Source organism: Lathamus discolor, chromosome 3 (genome assembly GCF_037157495.1).
Source record: "Lathamus discolor isolate bLatDis1 chromosome 3, bLatDis1.hap1, whole genome shotgun sequence".
NCBI classification, from domain to species: Eukaryota; Metazoa; Chordata; class Aves; order Psittaciformes; family Psittacidae; genus Lathamus; species Lathamus discolor.
This window is the reverse complement of record NC_088886.1, coordinates 52,737,589-52,760,526: the sequence shown is the minus strand read 5'-3', so window position 1 is coordinate 52,760,526 and position 22,938 is coordinate 52,737,589.

The following is a 22,938-nucleotide window of genomic DNA, read 5'->3' as shown; positions in this document are numbered from 1 at the left end:
TCGCGATTTGAGCTGCAGAGTTGTCCCTGTATGTAACTGTGTTTGCTGTAATTAGATTATATGACATTTTCTAGGAAGCTTTTCCACTTCTGCATTCCTTTCTTCAGTAAAGAATCATTTTTCTTCTGTAAAACAAACACAATGTACTAATAACTCAAAATTCAAGATTTGTGAAGATTTGCGTGAAAATTCACACGAGTAATATATTTTAAACAGTCCAAATTAAAATTGGTTATGCTCAAGTTAGTTTTCCTGAAAACATTTCTAATGTTTTACTACCTCTAACATGTACAATCCCATAGGGAATGAAATATTTAGAAAGCACAAGACTTGCAATCCAGGTCAAAACACACCAAGTCAAACTTCGTACCTCTGCTGCAAGGGTGTCCGATATTTAGGAGCCTGAATATTGAATGATTTTTCAGTCTAGCTGCTCATGTATTGATTCTATTCAGCATCCTCACAAAGAACCTTGGAAAAGGAGTGATTAGTTATAAGATAACAGCTTGATTAAATATTTTTTAATACTTGAAAGTAAAGCTGAATCTAAAGAGATAAATCATGATATTTTATGAATTTGGATGACACATAAAATTCAATTTTGGTAAATGCAAAGCAATGCATTCATTTAAATTCACATTTTGACTCAGCAGTAGCTATTGGAAGTAGATTTTGGCATTATTGTGGTAGTGCAATAAAACTGTCCCCTCAACACTAAAGAGCAAAATGCAGTTTTACAAAACATCCAGGAAAAAATGAGGAAAAAAAACCCCAACAAACCATCAAAAAAAGAAGAGTATAATCTTTTTGCAATTAAGGTCGTATTGTTATTTTGACTATTGCAGACAAGACTAGTAAAAGTCCTCAGAGGAATTAAAGAGCTACAACAAATAAGAACAATGAAGGCTTGGAAGGGTTTCTTGTTGAGGACCTATTAAATGGCTATATGCCTTCTCCTTGGAAAATAGAGGACTAGGGTTTTAGTAATGATAAATGGTGTTGTAGGAAAGGTAGCATTTTTTTATTACTTCTTATAGTGTAAGGACAAAGGTGTACTGAATAACATCATCAAGCAGCAGTTTTAAAACAAACAAAAGAAAATATTTGTTTCAGAAATGCATAATTCAATTGTGGAATTCCCTGTCATGGGTATGATGGAGATCTGAGTGTGAATAGACTCAAATGGAACTTGATTAGTTTGTACTGTAATGAATATGACTAATTTTGTGGATTTCACAGAAGATGCAATTATCAGATATAATTCCTGCCACTGGTTTCAGATATCTTATCCTGCTGGAAGGATATACAATTTTGTATTTTCCTAGTTTCTTATAGTATTTCCTAAGTATGAACAAAAAAAGTATGGCTGTTCTTGTGGTCTTCAGACATTTTCTACCAGGATTAATTTTATCATTGTAAACAGTATGAAATGTGATATTAAATCTTGCATATGTTTACACTTCAATCTTGTGAAGTGCACCTGCAAGACATCCGTGCTAAAATGTGCTGTGCTTGAAAAGAACTCATTGACGGCCCATGTGCTTTCTCAGTATGTTCATGCATATGAGCTTTGCTGCACTGTCAGTATTTCTGGTAGTCATGAGTAGTCTTAAGGACAAAAGTGCAAGTACAAATTTAGAGACGGCTTTGCTGCTGTGTGACCGCTGTTGCTCTTGCTTGTAAAATTTACTTCTCATAATATAGCCACATCAGTTGTAATCTTGAACTTTGGGCTATAAATTTAATCTGGATGGCAATTAAAACTAAAGAAAGAATATGATGGAGCTTCTCTTTTCCTGTTTGGGGTCTTACACCTCTTTAAGCATTCTGTTAGAAAGTTGCAGATCAGTCCTCTACCAGGAGCTGAAATTTCCCGATTGTGTGAACACATTTTTTTCCTTTCCTATGAAGAGCCAATTTAAATGATTTTGCAGTGTGTATGCTGCTACTATTTTTTTTTTTTTTTTGGGTGGCATTCTATTTGTTTATCAGTTGCAGGACTGATTAATTATTTTAAGTTTTTTATTTTTTGTTCTTTACTTTTGTTATCCATAATGAAAATTCTGTTTCTTTATGGTAAATGATAAAAGTTTGTGGATATACATCAGGTGCCTCAGCTTACGTATTTCTTTTTCTTATCAAAGGGAGTCTCAGGAAATGGAGAGAAATATGCTAAGAAACAAATAAGGTAACTAAAACTGAAGGAGGAGAAATTTTGAAATAGCCCGTGTGAGAATATGTATTGTCAGGAAATTTTAGAAAGGTTTTTTGGTACAGGACAAGGAACAAACATATTTCAGAAACACAGAATGCACTCTGGTTCCCGAAACCCTTTCCTTTCTACTTTAGCCTAAATTTGACATGGCTGGCATGTTTTCCTCGTAGTAAAAATTCCTGGAAAGTGAAGAATGGTGCAGCTGGTCCCTGTCTTAATTAAAACCTTCTTTGTTATGCATTGCTGTGACCTTGGAGGGGGTCAGATGTTACATAGAATATCCAATGTCAGAGGCATCTTAAGAGGACACTGGGCAGGGAATATAAATTCTTTGGAGAAAATAAGGTGATTTTAAATAGGATTTTTAAAATGCTAAGCAGTAAAGTTTTGCAAAATTTGGCCTTTTCTTTGGATTTGCAATGGTTCGGGCACTCTGCCTGTAACTGTACACTCACATCCTGGAATTTCTGCCAGTCACCTGTCACTTAATGTGATCGTGTCCAGACACACTTCTTGCCAAGTCCCACAGAAACCCTTGTTAATCTATGCTCAAAGAGTTAAACCAGGTTAAAAAGCAACAATGAGAACCAGAGTATGAAAAGAGCCTGTAAGTATCTGGGAAGCATGCCCTGGCCTCTCAGAAGTCACAGCACTCTGGCATCATACAAACAATATATGTTTGAATGTGCCAATGAATATCAGCAAAGAGTGAGAACGAACCGGCGATGCATACTTTAGACAGCTTATGTGGAACATTCTAGCTCTGTTGGTAGTTTAAGCAAAATGTTGCATTGACTTTAAAAGAGTATTTTGCTGTATTGCAACTGCAGTATTTCAAGCAGGGATAATGCTCCTTGAAATTTTTATAAAACTTTATTTTTCCCCACGGGAAAATGAAAAACTGTAGATCCAACTATTTCTTTGCACAGAATACAGAAAATGAGCTTTGTAGTAATTGGTTTAATAGAAAAATGCTCAACTTAATATTTAGAAGTTTGAGATTAGCACCCTTGACTAAAAATTGTCTCATCATCCAAACAAAAATTCTTTCACTCTTTAATTCCCTTAAATTAAAGGCTGTTCACATGAGCTCAGGCTTAGGTATGTTGACACAAATGAAGAAAGTGCTTTTATAGGCTTCTAAATTTAAAAACTATGATTTTTATGTGTAAAAGAATCTCTTTTCATAACCAAATCATAGGGGTGAAGAGATTTCAGTAAAATATTTCGTATCTTGCTAGAGATGTTTTTCGAAGTCTTCACATCTGAATAGACTTAACTTAAAGGATTTGTATTGAGCATGACTGTTTGGCCCATCTGTTTCCTTCCATAAGTACCTAACAATGCCTAGAAAGTCCAGTTATTTCTTTCCAAACGTATTTTCTCTTTGTTGGGCCTTTTCAGTCTCAGTTATTTCTTAAATCTTACAGTTAATGTATTTTGAAAACATGTCTCATCATGATAGAAGACATGGACACCTAGATCGCACAGTAGTACATCTGTCAGGACAACTGTATGAAGATATAATTTTCTTGTACAGATATATTTGTCCAGATACCATTGTCTTATGCTGAGAAACAAGTGAGTCTTGCCAAATATATAAATAGAAGATGTTATTTGTGTGATGTTTGTTAATGGTATCTAGTGCAAAACTTTGATTCTATTTTGAAGTAAGAAATATGCAGTCATTCTCAGAAATATTTCAGTAGCTGTTCTGTAGCTAAATGAAATGAAACCTGCAGTATTTCATCTGTTTTTTAATTAGCAAGTTCACATCTCCACAAAAACAAATCCAGTGAGTTCTTACTGGCCTGTTAACCCTTGTGAGAGTATGCTTATTAATCAGGAAACTCAAAGGGGATTTGAGTGAGAAATTAGTTGCATTTTTAATTTACTGAGATAATTTTGAATTTTCAATTATTTAATTTTGGTAGTGAATTAGAATATTTTCTCTCTTTCTTCTTGAAAATATTTTCACATTTCTAAATGTGTGTCTGCTCAGATATGGCTGTGTTTAGCTTATTCTTAGTATTTCCAAGACCAGGACAACAGCTACATCCAAGGACTCAGGAATTAGCTTCTGATTTGATGCTCAGCATTGTAAACCTGTGGTGTGATATATGTCATTTTAGTGGATTTACTTTTACTGTATTTTTGAGAATAGAATGAATTTTATTATTACACTGAATACAATTTTGTAGGTAAAAAAAAAAGGGGGGGGGAATTAACAAGCTCAAACTACTTTAGAAATACCATTTCAGCTAAAATTCAGTCAAAAGTAATTCTACAGAAGAAATCCTGTTCTCATTTCAGGCATAGACAGTAACTGAAAAGTGCTTTTATATACAGATTCATGCCAACAGCTTTCTGTCCAGCAGGTGACTTTCTACGTTAAAAGGTTTGTAGAAGTGGAGATTGTAATAGGATGAACAACCTTGATAAAATACTTTGATTCTTATCTTTGAAATTTTTTTCCCCTATTAAATTTGCCTTAGCTGGTGTTGCTGCAGTTAAGGGAATATCAGTCTCCCATTGTGAACTCCTTTCATGAGGTTTTATGACTTCATGGTAAAAAGTAGCTTTTGTGTGAAATACAGCAGATTTTATTTTTTTACATAATTCCTTGTTCAGTTAAATCGTGAATGTTAACATGAAAAGCACCTTTACTGTAAATGAAAGGGCAATCCTCAGCTAAGTAATATCACCTCTGATTAATAAAAATGACAGTATTTTTAAAATCCAATTTTGTTTTCACAGTTAAGGTTGTTTGTTTGATTAAGGTTTTTTTGCATTACACTTTGCTTAGACAGGGAAAATCGATGAAGTTAGTTTCAGTGGGCTGGTAATCATTTTCACTCTCAGGTTGTTAGTTCCACAGTATTTAAGATGCAATAGCTGCAAGGTAAGATGAAAACATCTGCATGTAGGATAATTTTCTGAAAAGTTCTAACATTATATCCATCAATTTTTGGTTGCATCTGTGTGTCACACCCCAGCAGCATTCGCCTGCTCAGCTCTGATTTCTGCCCTGTGAGCTTTGCTGCGAAGAGCTTAGCTTTTGAAGATGCTCTCTGCAGTTCTTCCTTTGTCCTGGTTCTGGTGGTTTGTTTTCACAAGCAAGAATTGGAAGATGAATAAGCCAGGAATTCAGAGGAGTGAGCTCCTTTCGCTGTTCTCCTTGTCTTGTTTCCTTACAAGCCCAGGCTTTGCCCTTGTTGCCTGACTGTGACAATGCACCCAACTTGCTTGTTGAGTTCTCCGGACTTTTGGGTTTATGTTTTTAGCAGTGACTTTGATGTCATGTAGCTTAGCAAAAATATATTGTAATAGAAATGTCAGTCACTTCTGTTGCAGTGCTGTAACAACCAACCTTCTGGGCAGAGGTGTGAGTTTGGTGTTAAAGGTTTTATTTAGGGTAGCTATCAGAAAATGGTAATATTTCCTTTTAAATCACTGGGGTTTGAAACTCCTTTTTTTATTGGATGCAGGGCTAACTAAGGCATCAGGATTTAGTCATTTTGTTGTGAACCTACACAGAATTCAGGATGCAAGAAAAGACAAGTCAGAGGAGCAGAGGCAGCTTTGAGATTCTGGGGCAGTCAAATACATTTCCCTTGTGGAATAGGTTAGCATATGGTGTTTGCCTTTCCAGTGAATGCTGGGAAACTGATACAGTTTTCACCCCTTGATAAAAGCACAGCAGAGCAAAGGCCTGTTTACTGTTTCCCTGTTACTCTGTGGCTCAGATCTTCAGTGTCCTGTGAGGTTATTATTTGTTTTTATACACTAGTTTATGCAGTGTACGTACTGTGAAATACAGGAATGAGCAGCTAAACACATGGTAATTTGTTATTAAATAAGTATCTTCTTGGTTATGCTGTTTTACCCTTGTTTATAAAACAGAATTAACTACTGTTGTGCAATTCACTTCAGATGGTTATGTTGGAGTTACCGAATAATCTTTTCTTTTGGAGAAGGCCCTATCAAAGGGTAACAATGATAGTATAAGAAAGAACCTGCAAGCACTTGTAAAGACAGCAGCTAATGTGGCATAAAATTGTGCCTACTGCAGTTGTTGGCAAACAGGAGCCTTTAGATTTGACTGCAAAGTGCTTTTTAAATGTGGAAATCCTTTAAGGTTTATTGAAAACTTCATTTGAAATTTGTAGACTGAATGTATTGCTTTTGTAATTCAAAACACTAGGCAAATTTGGTTTGGTTTGTGTTAGAAAATATTAGAACCATGCAAAACTGGTGTGAAAGCTTTAACTAGAAAAGGTTTAGATTTGTGATGCAAATTAACTCATGAAAATAATCCACTCACAGTAGATGAATAATAGAGCTAAGTTATTGGTAAGTAAAGATAATAACTGTATCTCTGGGATTTCATAGCTAAAGAACTCTCTATAAATATGGCAGATTATTGTTCCTTCATTACTAGGTTATCTCCATGTTGCTCAAATTTATCTGAAAGTCTTTTCAGTGGAAAAATGGCATGAGAGGACCTGGCTCTTTTGACTTTTGGTTGTTCATGTTTACCATGTACAGTGCAGGCTGAAAAAAAATGAGAATTGCATTGCTAGAGTCAAGTAACACAGTTATCTAAAAATGAGCTTGAGACAAGATTTCTTTCTTGTTCATTTCTTTCAAATACATTGTATTTATCCAAAATTAAGAATACAATGTAAATTGATAAATTAAGTAGCTTTTTAAAGTGTATTTTTTACTAGGAAGGGGCAAAATACTGTTTTTTAGATGGAAATCTAAAGTGCTTTAGTCAGCACTTCTAGTCTCTCCTTAGGCAGAAATCACATTTTAGTGCTTCTTTTTTCCCCTTCTCTTAAACATGGTCATGGATGAATGATATGGCTCTAGTAACTCTGCAGAAAACTGTAGAGGTCAATTCAAGAAGAGTCTAGAATGCTTCTGTCCCAGGACTCACTCCACGTGCTGAAGAATTTCACATAATTGTTCAACCCTCCTTCTCTTAATCTTAGATTTACTGTCAAGTGCTTTCATGTATAGAGTGTTTTTGGAGGAGTTAAGGCATGTCAAAGCTGCAATACAAAAGGGTATGCTTAGAACACATGTGCTGAAATGCTTTTCCTACAGTTTTGGAGACTTGACCGAGGTGCTGCAAATGTCCTTGTTCCTTCTTGAGGTTTCAATCTCAGCCTTGTCTCGACATTATAGAACATAAACCATCCAGGATCAGTAGGCCATATTATGAACATGATTGTTCACTGGGTGCTGTAATATGAATGAGTTTTACATTTGGTCTCACTTCTTTTATACATAGCCATTAAAAGTTAATTTAGTTCAAGTGCTAGAAATATCTGTTTTTAAAATGTAGTTTAGCAAAAATATAAACACATGAAAAAAATGATGCATTGTTCGTGTATTATTCATATGCTATTTAGAATAATTTGTTTTGTCTATTTCCAGTTTTTTATTATATATTTTTCTATATCTGATGCAAGTTGAGCCTGTGTGTTATAGGTCAGCATTGTATTTCAGTAATGCAGTAAAGATATAACACCTATTTCTCTGTGTAGGTTAAGGTAGAAAGACTTAATGGGTTTCTGTGTGATTAAATGCTGATATGTCTGCCCAAAGATCTCTTTAAGACTATAAGTTTAATAAAATATTCCATGTTGATTAAAACATTATCATATAATAAACTGCAGGAATCATCTGCTTGGAATTTTAAGTAAATATAGGTGGATGACACATCTAGGTGTATGTGTGGAAAAAAAAAATAATTTTAGCAGTTTACATCACCAGTTGTGAAAGGAGAAAAGTGCTTTATGGTACTTTAGATAATGCAGTTCTGAAGCACACCTCACAGCATCACTTAAAGCATAAGCCATATAGTGACTATATTGCAGTTAGGATAAGATCATCTTATAAGTACCATAGGAGTGCAATCTGCCATGGTTTCCAAGTTTTTCCCTTTTCCAGGTCCTTTTTAAAATCAGATTTAAATAGACTCTCAGCAGTAGTTTATCTGTGCTGCGTTATAAGATAGATATTTTCGGTTAGTGAGAACAAAAAGCTCTATAGGTAGTAATTGCTGCTGTCTCATGAACAGTTAGCAAAGAGCATCTTGTCCCTCCAAACACACACAGACACACACAGACACACAAAAAAAAAAAAAAAAGGATAAAAATAATTTCAGGCTCCCTTGCAAATAAGAATAATCATGAACTGTGTATTTTAAGAGGGAAAATGGAAAGGCTTTTACCTCAGTGATGAGATTTATATATATAATGTTAAAACCCACTAGTGTTGATAAGGACAGATTTTGAAAGCAAGTAATGTTCCATTTTAATTGTGGCATTTATTAATATTTTAGAATTCAGGGAGTATGTCTGTAAAAATCAAATGCTGTAAGAAAGCAGTACTTGACCAAGCACTTCCTAAAACGGACGTATTTTCTAGCTGTGTATGGTCTGGCTGTGCCATTTATTTGGAGCATGAGCACAATGTATTTGTTGTCAACATGTTTCTTTTCAGATGCATTTAAATAAATGGTAATGTAGGAAAAAATGTTTTTCAAAGCACCGAGGAAGAGATCTGGAGCTCCTTTTTTGTATATGCTCCTTAACAGAATGATTCAGGCGATGGTATCCAGAACCTCACATAGCTATATGTCACCCTGATAAGGGTATTGGTCCAGCCAACATTTCCTAGGTGTCATTCTTCCTTCTCCACTAAATTCTGCAGAAACTTTTTCCTAGGTGTCATTCTTCCTTCTCCACTAACTTCTGAAGAACCTTGTGGGTGGCAATACCTGTTCTGTTTGTCTTCAGCACGTTTTCACCCATTCATGCGCGCAGGGAACTCTGTTACAGAATGTTATTGCCCTTGTTATGTTTAACAGGCACTAGTAAGAAGGTAAGAAGGGAGGGAGGCTTTGAGATAAGTGTGGGAACCTGAGTTGCTTCTATCACTCTCTGCTAACCCAGCCAAACACTTTTATTCTTGTAGAATATTTCTCTAGCCATTCACATGAGTCCCTATGAGTCGTACTTTTTATAATAGTGTTTATTCATCTTTAAAGAGCTAAGATTTCACAAATGTGGGGGGGTTGTTTTGTGTTTTGTTTGTTTGTGGGTTTGTTTTTTTTTTTTTGTCTTTTTTTTTTTTTTTTTAATCAGTAAAAATATAACAAAGCAATAATAGAATGGGGGCTTGTCTGCTCACCATCCATCTTAAAGTATAAGAAGGTACATCTACATTTCATCGCATATGTTACTACAATATTTCCCCCCTATAGTACAAACTTTCATAACACAAAAATATAATTACTGCAACTCTTTCACCTATACCATTGTCTATAGAGACCTGAGATGCTCAGCAAAACTCAATTTCAAATTGTGGACAGGATACCTATAAAACCAGAAAAGATCAGGAAGTCTTTCTAAAAGGAAAATGTTACATTATAAGCTTTAAAATAAAATTTAAATTAATTAAGTATGAATGAAAATGCATCAAAAATCTTTCAGTTATTGTAAGGTAGTGTTGTTGTATTCTGAATATCTGACAGCAAGAGATAACTGGTTTCAGAGCCAAGTAACTGAGGACCATGCATTGTACTGATGTTCCAAGTAGGAATAGCAATTTTTTCTCATTTTATACATGATTTTTCTTAGGTAATTGTTAGTTTGAGTAAGGCAAGTGTGACTGGTTTACATCTGCATGATCTGAAGGCAGTTTTAGAGACATCTGAGTACTCATTTGATTTCTGCACAAAAATTCAAGTGGAGTAAGAAATGTTATGTGTTTAATTTGCTTTGCATACTCTTGGAGGAACACTGGCGTACCTGTCCAACATTATGTGGAAAAGTCTTCTTTCAAAGTAATTTTGAGAAGGTATGCCATGGAAAAAAACAAAAGTTAAAAGCAATTTCTCAACTTTCTTCACCGGTTAATAGTGACTGAAGCTCAGGAAAAGATTATGCGGTTATCTCTTCAAGGAGTTTTTACTGAGCTTGATGTCTGCCACCACAGACGTATGTGTCTCAGTACCATTTTTTGACCAGACTGGTGTGAGGCATTTACAGCTGGCTAGTTCAATTACATGCCACTTTGTATTCATGGTTCACTTTTCCAGGAATTCCATTGAAACATTTACACAGTGCAACTTGAAGTGCATTCAGGATCCTGAAGCATGCTCTGAAGGAGTTGCTGCTTCCACAGTACGCCAGTGTGCGGGGATACTTATTTGCATCTTGGAGGCAATAAAAAGTACTTAGTTGCAGGCCAAGCTTAAGCTTGAAGCTTTGACTGCTTAACAATACTTTAGGACTAAGTTGTTCCTGTGTCAGTTGATAAGACACAGACTAACCAGTAATGAGTTATGGACCCTATCAGTATTGTGTGAAGGATCTCTCCAGTTGTGTATTGGACATATGACTCTTCTGATTCCTTTTTTTTTTGCATCAGTATGTGATGCCAGTGTTGTGGGGGAAACAAAAAAATCCTTTTATTGGTTTAATTTTTACAAGAAGTGTAGACTGTTTCAGATTTCTGTCATTCCTTTTGACTATGTTCTGATAACTTGTGTTTTAGGACCAAACAGTGTTTAAGCAATTCTTGGTCACTGTCTTAATCTCCACAGGATTTTCATTTCTACTAGAGATCTAACTTCTCCCTATTTCATTCATGATTTTATTAGGTTATTTTATTTCTGCTACTGAATCCTTTCCTAGGGATCAGTAAGAGGTGGGATGCTGGATAGACATGGTTTGCTCAGGATCTGAATTCTGTCCAGGGCCTCAACATAAAATAATTGACTTCAAATACAGTTCCCCATCTGTTGCTTCAATTCTATTCATTCTTCTCTTCCAGCTAAAATTCCTTTTGAGCTGACAAATCATAGGAGAGCATTACCCCTTATATATCATGTACACTCTTGGGTACTTAATGCCATATATGTGACAGGTATGAAGCGATATGCCCTATAAAAAGTAATTGAAATGTGGAAGCAGCACATTTCCTTCTTTTGTTTGCAAAACAAAGCAAATGGGTTTTGCATGAGAATTAGTTGGTATGTTCATGAATACAGTGAGCTACCTTGTTACTTGAACTATTTTTAATTTCCACGCTTTTCTTTAAAGGATCCTTTCTTGAAATGGCAATCAAACAGTGAGTGAGTGAATTCTTGGCCCCTTGGAGTGAAAACAAAAGCTCTGTTTTATTTCTGTCACTTACTGTTTTGTCCTGTGCCTTGAACAGACAGGCAGCCTTCAGACATCTGTAGATTTCAGATTTCTTGGCTTCTTGTGATTGACCCTCGTTTGCCTTGAGAATTGAGACATGAACGCTACAGAAATTTGCTTCTTGTGAGTTTCTGGGAAATAACGATGCAGTGGACCAGAAATTCTTGATACTGGGGTTGTTTCTTGATGCTGAGAATGAAAAGGTGTAAGTGGAAGAAAGATAACTCACTGGAATTGAAGTTCTTTCCCTGCTTACAGTTTAATAGGAATAATATCATTCCTGATAGTGACTTCCTGAAGGACACGTTTGTTGACATGAATCACCTTGTATGCTTTTGGCAGCCTACACTATTCTGTATAGTTTTGGGCTGTTACAAATTAAAATTCCCAAATTTTTCTTTGTCTAGAAGGATCTTTCAGCACCTATTGTACTGTAACTTCTTTAGTGGTGTACACAAAATGAAAGAAGATCTGCTGAAATTGTGAGTTCTCACTACTTGAGTGATTTGAAACTTTTGGTCTTATAGCCAATTTCCACAAGTTCTATCTTTATTGATACTGATGAACTGAATTACAGTGTGGTGTGTCAAGCTCACCTGAGACTGCTGTGCTAGAAGATGTACAGAAACATAAACGACAGCTTCTGCTTCAAAGAACTTGCAGTAAACTATTCATTTATTGATAAACACACAGATGATATTAGTTGCTCAAGGTTATTCATCTGGTCTGTGAAGAAGCTGTGTAACTGCGGTTTCCACTCCAGTCTGGTATCATGGAAATTATTCTGCATGACTATTAACCATTTTTTCCCCTCCCCAAGTGGAATATAATAATAATAATAACAAATATTGGAGTTTTTATTCCTTATCAATGAATAAGTCCTATTCACTATAGGTCTCCAAATTGGTGAGGAAGACCTAACTGTCTCTCCTGAGTCTTCCATCCACCATATATCTTGTCTTTGCTTATTTAACTCATTTAGTCCTCACCATGACACTTAGAGGTTCTGAATTGTGTGTAGCAATAAACTTTGTGCTTATTTACTTCACTTATTTTTTTTTTCATCGTGTTACTGTGGCTGGACACTACAGGTTTCTTCTAGTCCCAGAAGAAGTGTTTGCCATCTTGTTTGCATAATTTTGTTTTGATCCTTTCACTTAGGTAGTATTCTGTGCCTTGCTAGAGCTCTCTACCACCTAGTGGACTTCTGCCTGCAAAGGTGAATCAAACCTGGAGGTGAATACAGATTTGTCCTCAGCAACCCTTTGTTGAGAAATTTCAACTTTAGCCTTGCAAAAGATGAACCTTTGGGTGCCTGAGACAATAAAAGTAAAGGACTTGACTATCTCAAATGTTTATACTTATGGGAATATATTCTAAACACTGTAATTTCACAGGTCGATTCAGTTGCCCCATGGCTTACAAAATGTTGAAATGTTAAATGCAATTAGTATAAACATCCTAATCTTTCTAGAGACATTTTGTTGATAGTCTTGTGAGTAATTATTTATATATATATTATTTATATATATATAAAATATATATATATTTATATATATAAATATATATATATTTATATATATAAATATATATATCTTATATATATAAAATATATATATATAAATATAAATATATATATAAAAATATATATAAAAAATTCGTGGTTTTTGGTGTGTTTCAGGTTTTTTCTTTATTTTTTTGAGGCTGAGTGGGAAAGGAAATTTCACAGACAGATGTTTGTGTTTTTACAGGCTACCACACTCTGCTGGTGAACCTGGTTCTGCCCTGAAGCAACATGATATGGGGGACAGGTGAGCAGTTAACAGAGAGTTTATGGGTCAGGGTTAAAGGGAAAACAGCTATGGGGGACATTACTGTGGGGATCTGTTACAGACCACCTGATCAAGGAGAACCTGCGGATGAAGCACCCTATAGACAGATACGAAAAGCCTCACGCTCACAGGGCCTTGTTCTTGTGGGTGACTTCAACCACCCTGACATCTGTTGGAATGATGGTACTGCCTGGCACAAGCAATCCAGGAGGTTCCTCGATTGTGTGGAAGACAACTTCCTTCTGCAAGTAATAGAGGAGCTGACAAGGAGAGGTGCCATTCTTGACCCTGTGCTCACCAACAGAGAAGGGCTCATTGAGAATGTGGTGCTCCAGGGCAGCCTTGGATGCAGCGATCACGAGATGGTCGAAATCGAGATCCCCAGGACAGTGAGAAGAGCATGCAGCCAGCTCACTGCCCTGGACTTCAAAAGAGCAGACTTTGGCCTCTTCAGGAGCCTGCTTACTAAGGTGCCATGGGATGTAGGCCTGGAGGGCAGGGGTTGATATTCAAAGATCACCTGCTACAAGCTCAAGAGTGTTGCATCCCAACTAGGAGGAAGTACAGCAGGAGGAACAGGAGACCTCCTTGGATGGATAAGGAGCTGCTGAGGAAAATTCAAAGGAAAACAGAGGCTTATAAAAAGTGGAAGCAAGGACAGGCAGCCTGGGAATAATACAGGGATGTTGTGCGGGAAGCTAGGGACCAGGTTAGGAAGGTTAAGGCCCAGTTAGAATTAAACCCAGCCAGGGATGTTAAGGATAACAGGAAGGGATTCTACAGGTACGTAGCAAATAAAAAACAGATTAGGGACAACATAGGCCCCCTGAGGAAGCTCTTGGGAGAACTGGCTACACAGGATTTGGAGAAGGCTGAGGTTCTGAATGACTTCTTTGCCTCGGTCTTCACTGGCAAAGGCTCTGACTGCACCACCCAGTTCTTAGAAGGTAGATGCAGGGACTGTGAGAATGAAGACCTTGGGCCCACTGTAGGAGAGGATCTGGTTCGAGACCATCTTAAAAATTTAGGATCCTGTGTGGGAGGAATAGAATACCTAGCAAAGCCACAGTTCTGGATTTCTGAAGGGCCAACTTTGGCCTCTTCAGTCAACTGCTAAGGGAAGTCTCATGGGAAAGTGTACTAGGCGGTAAAGGGGCTCAAGATAGTTGGTTAGCATTCAAGGACCGCTTCTTCCAAGCTCAGGATCGGAGCGTCCCAATGAGTAGGAAGTCAAGTAAGGGATCTAGGAGACCGGCGTGGTTAAACAAGGAGCTGCTGGGCAATCTCAAGTGGAAAAGGAGAATCTATGGATTATGTAAGGAGGGGCTGGCCGCTTGGGAGGAATATAGGACAGTTGTTAGAGGATGTAGGGAGGCAATTAGGACAGCTAAGGCCTCCTTGGAACTCAATCTTGCTAGTCGGGTTAAAGACAATAGAAAGGGCTTCTTCAAATACATAGCAAATAAAGCTAACACAAGAGGCAATACAGGCCCACTGCTGAACGAAGTGGGTACCCTGGAGACAGAGGATATAAAGAAGGCAGAGGTGCTGAATGCCTTCTTTGCCTCTGTCTTTACTCCTGCAGACTCTCCCCGAGGGCCCCAGATTTCTATAGCCCCAGAAGGAGTCAGGACAAAGGAGGAGTTTGCTTTGGTAGATGAGGATTGGGTTAGGGATCAGCTATGCAATCTGGACATCTGTAAATCGATGGGTCCGGATGGAATGCACCCACGGGTGCTGAGGGAGCTGGCGGAGGTCATTGCTAGGCCACTTTCCATCATCTTTGGTAAGTCATGGGAAACGGGCGAGGTGCCTGAGGATTGGCGGATGGCAAAGGTCACACCAATCTATAAGAAGGGCAAGAAGGAGGACCCGGGTAATTATAGACCGGTCAGCCTTACCTCCATCCTTGGAAAGGTGATGGAACAACTTATTCTTGACTCCATCACTAGGCATATCAAGGATGAGGGGGTCATTAAGAACAGCCAACATGGTTTTATGAGGGGGAAGTCATGTATGACCAACCTTATAGCCTTCTATGAGGAAGTGACTAGGTGGAGGGATGATGGTAGAGCGGTAGACGTAGTTTTTCTTGATTTCAGTAAGGCATTTGATACTGTCTCCCACAGCATCCTCATAGATAAGCTAAAGAAGTGTGGGCTTGACGATCAAGTAGTGAGGTGGATCGAGAACTGGTTGAAAGGAAGAAGGCAGAGAGTTGTGGTCAATGGCGCAGAATCTAGCTGGAGGTCCGTGACTAGTGGAGTTCCTCAGGGGTCGGTGCTGGGACCGGTGCTGTTTAATATTTTCATCAATGACCTGGATGAGGGAACTGAGTGCACCCTCAGCAAGTTTGCTGATGACACAAAACTGGGAGGAGTGGCTGACACACCAGAAGGCTGTGCTGCCATTCAGCGAGACCTGGACAGGCTGGAGAGTTGGGCGGGGAGAAACTTGATGAAATTTAACAAGGACAAGTGTAGAGTCTTGCATCTGGGGAAGAACAACCCCATGTACCAGTACAGGTTGGGGGTTGACCCCGCTGGAAAGTAGCGAAGGGGAAAGGGACCTGGGGGTCCTGGTGGATAGGAGGATGACCATGAGCCAGCAATGTGCTCTTGCGGCCAAGAAGGCAAATGGCATCTTAGGGTGCATTAGAAAGGGAGTGGTTAGTAGGTCAAGAGAGGTTCTCCTCCCCCTCTACTCAGCCTTGGTGAGGCCGCATCTGGAATACTGCGTCCAGTTCTGGGCCCCTCTGTTCAAGAAGGACAGGGAATTGCTTGAAGGAGTCCAGCGCAGAGCCACAAAGATGATTAAGGGAGTGGAACATCTCCCTTATGAGGAGAGGCTGAGGGAGCTGGGTCTCTTTAGCTTGGAGAAGAGGAGACTGAGGGGTGACCTCATCAATGTTTACAAATATGTAAAGGGTAGGTGTCAGGATGATGGAGCTAGGCTTTTTTCAGTGATATCCAGTGATAGGACAAGGGGCAATGGGTGTAAACTGGAGCATAGGAAGTTCCACGTTAACATCAGGAAGAACTTCTTTACTGTAAGAGTGATAGAGCACTGGAACAGGTTGCCCAGGGGGATTGTGGAGTCTCCTACACTGGAGATATTCAAGGCCCGCCTGGACAAGTTCCTGTGTGATGTACTGTAGGTTACCCTGCTCTTGCAGGGGGGTTGGACTAGATGATCTTTTGAGGTCCCTTCCAACCCTTGGGATTCTGTGATTCTGTGAAATCTGAACGTGCACAAGTCCACAGGACCTGATGGAATCCATCCGCGGGTCCTGAAGGAGCTGGTGAATGAAGTTGCTAAGCCACTGGCCATGATATTTGAAAAATCATGGCAGTCAGGTGAAGTTCACGAGAACTGGAAAAAGGGAAATGTAACCCTGATTTTCAAGAAGGGGAAAATGGAAGCCCCGGGGAATTACAGACCAGTCAGTCTCACCTCTGTGCCTGGTGAAATCTTGGAGCACATTCTCCTGGAAGGCATGCTAAGGCACATGAAAAACAACAAGGTGCTTGGTGACAGCCAGCATGGCTTCACTAAGGGGAAATCCTGCCTGACCAATTTGGTGTCCTTCTACGATGGGGCTACAGAACTGATGGACAAGGGTAGAACAGTTGATGTCATCTACCTGGACTTGTGCAAAGCGTTCGACAATGTCCCACACCACATCCTTCTCTCTAAATTGGAGAGACATCAACTGGATGGATGGACCACTTGGATAAAGAACTGGCTGGAGGGCCGCACACAAAGAGTTGTGGTCAATGGCTCGATGTCCGGCTGGAGACAGGTAACGAGTGGTGTCCCTCAGGGATCGGTGTTGGGACCTGTGTTGTTCAACATCTTTGTCAGTGACATGGACAGTGAGATTGAGTGTGCCCTCAGCAGGTTTGCCGATGACGCCAAGCTGTGTGGTTCGGTTGATACACTGGACAGAAGGGATGCCATCCAGAGGGACCTTGACACGCTTGTGAGGTGGGCTGATACCAACCTTATGAAGTTCAACCATGACAAGTGCGAGGTCCTAGACCTGGGTCGGAGCAATCCCAGGCACAGCTACAGATTGGGCAAAGAAATTCAGAGCAGCCCTGCAGAGAAGGACTTGGGGGTACTGGCTGATGAGAAAATGATCATGAGCTGGCAATGTGCGCTTGCAGCCAAGAAAGCCAACCGTATCCTAGCCTGCATCAAAAAGAGCGTGACCAGCAGGTCGAAAGAGGTGATCCTGCCCCTCTACTCTGCTCTTGTGAGACCACGCCTGGAGTATTGTGTGCAGTTCTGGTGTCCTCAACATAAAAAGGACATGGAACTGTTTGAATAAGTCCAGAGGAGGGCCACGAGGATGATCAGGGGACTGAAGCACTTCCCATGTGAAGACAGGCTGAGAAAGTTGGGGCTTTTCAGCCTGGAGAAGAGAAGGCTGCGTGGAGACCTCATAGCAGCCTTCCAGTATTTGAAGGGGGCTTATAGGGATGCTGGGGAGGGACTCTTCGTCACGGACTGTAGTGACAGGACAAGGGGTAACGGGTTAAAACTTAAACAGGGGAAGTTTAGATGGGAGATAAGGAAGAAGTTCTTTCCTCTTAGGGTGGCGAGGCACTGGCATGGGTTGCCCAGGGAGGTTGTGAGCGCTCCATCCCTGGCAGTGTTCAAGGCCAGGTTGGACAAATCCTTGGGTGCGATGGTTTAGTGTGAGGTGTCCCTGCCCATAGCAGGGGGGTTGGAACTAGATGATCTTGAGGTCCTTTCCAACCCTAACTATTCTATGATTCTATAATATAATTTGCGTATCTGTGCAGTGACTGCTTTTTCTCTCTGTATGATGAGAACATTATAATGAGCCTATATGGGACTATTTTTGTCATCAAATAGAAAAGGAAACTGCCTGTTTGTTAAGTAGATAGTGATGCTGGGAGAATGCATAACTAGTGTTCTGTTTGCCGCAGTAGAGATCTGTGTCTACTCAGGAAGTCTCAGAAATTAGGTGAGGTTTATGTTTGGTTTGTTAAGACTTAAATAGTTTGCATTCTGGTCCTCTGAGTTTTTTTTCCTGTGTGGTACTGTCTCATTTATAGTCAGATAAGGAACAATGCTGCAGCTTCATCCTTGGGTGTATGATAGGTGGCTAAGACTATAACTTCTATGAAGTGTCTTTCACAGTAGAACTTATTTTCCCTTTAGCAAACCTGCTGGCATCCTTTGACTGCCCTTTCAGTTTCTTAAGTTTTGGTGGGGATTACAAGAACTGAATAAAAAAAGGAGTGTTGATAGTGGGGTTTACTGTGGCAGCAAACATGACATAAATTAATGATGAATTTAGACTTCAAGTTTAGTTATGTGTGCTTTGATTAATGTTAAAAAACCTGGAGACTACATGATAATTATTAGTCTTTCAAATAATTCCACTTTTCTTGTGATATACACATCGCTAACGGCTACCAGAAGATGGCTGTCATTCTAGGTGGAACTTCTAGGCTGCTGTTATTAATTAACACATGGACTTTTCCACACTTAATGGTGTGGAAAGAGTGATTTTAATGGATAGAGGTCCAAAAGGGCACCTAGCCTCTTATCTTTGTGAAGATTCTGTCAGCTTATGGATTCAGCTTTGGCTAAATTAGTTTGTTTATTTGTTAGCATAGTTTAAAAATGCATACAGGCCATTGGAATTTGTTGTCAGAGTTCCAAAGGAAGATAATAGGCATAAAAAGGTGGTGGCATGAAGAAGTCATCTCCATGAAATCTCATAAGAGCTTAATGTCTCTCACAAAACAGCAGGGATTCAGGTCACTTTGGACATTGCATTTGCATAGAAGGAAGGACAGGTTAAACGGAGCTTGATGTAAAGGTGCTTTGACAGCAGTAGAAACTTCTTAGTCTTCAGTGAGTTCTGAGCTAATTTTTTTCCTGAATTTGCTAAGTGTTCAACAGCAAAGGCAATCAAAACTTAACTAGTCATAAAAATTCAGGGAAATATTTCTTACTGCTTTTACCCAATAAAAAACAAGATTGAGTGCTAAAATCATGTGAGCAGAAAAGTACACAAGAACAACAAGAAGCTCCATAGACCTGAAGGAAAGCATTATCTGGGTAATTCTCTCTAATAATTGTTTATGGATGGTAGCACTGTTTGTCAAAAATATTTCTGTTTATGAGGTTTATGTAGGAAACCTTAGATAATTTCATACTGCTGCCCGCAATTTCCATACTGATAATTCTTTTAATTTGTGACTGATGCTATGAACTATGTGACTATACTACGGTACTATGTCATCATAGCTGATGACATCTAAAACCCCTTCTATTTCTTTAGCTTAGGATTCTGATATGGTGCTTTATCTTTTGGCTTTTATCCTCACATCTGCAACAAAAATATGCCTCTCAAACAAAAATTTATGTGAAATGGTTTTGCCTGTGAAAACAACCAGATTGTAAACGAGATGTGGCAAGGCAAAGGGTGGATATTCTGCTTTAATAACTGCAATTAATCAACTGATCAGTCAGTCTATATCTCTATGGTACGTTATAGGGATGCAGTTGCCTTATTTTATGATCTGTTGCATTGCCCTCTGGGAAGCAGAGGTTCTCTTATGTGAGAGTCGTCTGCTTAGAAGGGACAGTGAATTTAAAATACCACCTTTACAACCTCCCTGGATTGGTGGATCATCAGATTGGATGACATAGTCATGAGTCAGTGTAGGTGATCTATACCTCTCTTCTTCCCCAAAAAAGTAAGAGAAGCTTTGTTGAGGTTTTCTGAAAATTGACTGTAACAGAGCAAGGTAAAAATTAGTCCTTTCAAGATTTCCTTTATGATTACGTACACTTAATTATGTGTACTGGTGAATACAGGTAGAGAAATAAATTAGGTGGGTACTTTAGCAGAAAATTTACCCAGATGTATTTTCTGCAGAAATTGTAACCCAGTCTGAATTATAGATATGGTTACATTTGTTTCAATATTAAACATGGCGTTAACTTTAATTAATTTGTCTTTGAACTTGAAAAGTGATTTCTTGCTATGAAATACTGAAACCTTGCAGACTGAACTTGAAAGGTAAGAGTATTTTCCTAACAGTGAATTTTGATCCTTTGTGACTACCACAAAACTCCTTTTTTTTTTTTTCTACCATAACACAGATGGATCTTTTGTTTGAATGAATCTTGTAGAAAACAGTGTGATTAAACAGTTCTGTCAGTATGTATCACCTGCAGTTTACTGTCTTCACATTTGTTTTTTATACAGCTTTTTCACAGCTAAAAGCATCTTTACCCATATTACAGCTTATCTATTCCTGCAGTTTTTTACCCTCACCTGGTGTAACAATCCTCTATTTGCAGCACTGTCAGCATGTCCACAGTAACCAGCTACAATGTCACAGCACTGGAATATGATTTTTTATTAAAGAATATATAAAATTTTAAAACAAGTGTATTTTAATAACCCAATGTATGTATTAATAAGAAAATAGTATTATTGCTCATCTAGATAATTAAAATAAAATCTTGTTGCTTTGAATGTCATGGTGCCTAAATAAAACGAAGAATTCTTCCCATGGAGTTGACAGAGTGGTATCCTCAGTTATTCCAACGAGGAATAACAATTTTCTTGTTAATATTGCCATCAAATTTTAACGGATTTAAAATGTAGAAAACAGAGGTGAAGGATAAGCAACTGGGTTGCTTCCAAGAAGCAAAGGTAATGTATCATATGAAAGAACTAATTCTGAATCATTCCAATTTAGCACTATTTCATTTTCAGTAACGCTAGTGGGTCTTGCCAAATGAACTTGCTGCTATCTGCCCTTTAGTTAGGAGCACGGTTCTGATTATTTCTTTTTTAACCCATTCTGAATGTGTGAATTGGAAAATCTACAAAAAGAAGCATTTCAGATAATGGTGTTTCATAAAGATAAAGTAAGAAAAGTATGTTAAGAATACTAAGAAAATTATTTTAAAATATTTCATTTTGGTCTTTCTTGCTTTTTTGGAATTTAAAGCCCAACTGACATTTGAAACTCTAAAGATAAAACCAATAAAGAGTTTCTGTCATCTGTCAGAGAATAGCTCAGGAATTTAAGGTATTCATGACTTACCATTTTTTTTCCTCAAAAAGATCTTGTGATAACTGAAAAAGAGTCCTGGGAGACATTTAACTTTGTCAGTCTTCAGTGTGTTTTGATCTGAGCAACAATCAGTTGGTAATTTGTAACATGGCTTTCCAAAGATGTAAAGAGAGCAGTAATAATTGGGGAGAAAATAAAAGAAGAAACCAGTGTAAAATAGTGTTTATTTTTCTAGAGCCTTCTAAAGCGTACTTACGGTCCAAGAGGTGGTCTGCATCGTGAGTCACACTCCATGACTCACGTGATGGCCTGGCCTCTGGCCGAGATTTGTTGGCAAATATCATTTCTATAGAATATGGTTCAGCTGGTGAGCAATCTGGTGTGTCAGTCAGATGTCAGTAGGGCCATCCTGGCTGTGTGCTTTTCAGTACAGTGGAAGCATCCAAAGGTAGGTAACTGTTAGGTTTAATGGAGAACTATGAAAACTCAGTGTGCATTATATGTCAATTAAAAAAATTATGGACCAGATCATGTAATTGCAACAGTTATGTTTGAAACATGTATGATGTGTAAAAATTTGTGAGGGATTTTGAGCACAAATTATGTTGATGCGTAAAAACCATGTGGTTTGGTCCAGGAGATCTGTGAATAAAATGAAATAAATGGCAAACAGATTTTATTAGGTAAGGAGGCATTTTCAGAGAAATGTAGGTAAGAACTAGCAATATATCTGTTGTGTAGAAAAATCAGCCATTAGAAATGTGAAGGGAGGATTCATCATCTCTGTGCATGGCACACACCAACTTGTGGCATATTAGATTTACTGCTGTCTCAAGAATGAAAACTCACTGCTACTACCCAGGAGCAGCAAGAAATTTCGCTAATTTACAAAATAACTTACCTGTGTTACCATGCTATTTGCAGATAAAAGAAAAATACCTGGACTGAGAAGATTATTTGCAAAAAACCCAAGTTAGCTGATTATTTTAACCTTCTATTTCATTTGCTTTGAAAGTTGAATGTGTCAATTCAGTGTTCTGAAATTTGAACTCTGGAATATTATTCCCAGCTGTTCAGGGATAATTTGTGGTCTTCCATATCCTGTTGGTGTAGTTGCTTGGGTACATTGTGGAATCCTGTTTCTACTCTTCCTTAAGTATGAAAGTGCTGTAGGCTTTGCAAGTATTTTTGGTCATGAGTATTTGTAAATAGAACTAACTCCGAAATTCTTCTGTAGACATTAATGATGAAAGACTTGTTTGTATGAGTGTTTTCAGAAAGTGTCAATAAAGTCATTTAATAAATAATAACTGAATTGCAGTGGATATTGTTACTCTTGTGAGTGTAGCAATTCATTATGTTTCAGCAAAAGAGTGAACAGCTGTCCAGATTTTTTGACTGGAGGATTTTTCAGGTCATAGGTTTCCTCTCCTTTACAAGTGTAGGTTTTATTTTACTTTTGAAATAAAATGAAATAGTGTGTGATTTTTTTCTACCTTGAAGGACTGAAGAAATAACTCATGAGGAAATCCCCCTTTTTTTCTTTTCTTTCCCCTCTATCCTGAAAAATTGTGCTTTCCACAAGAAAT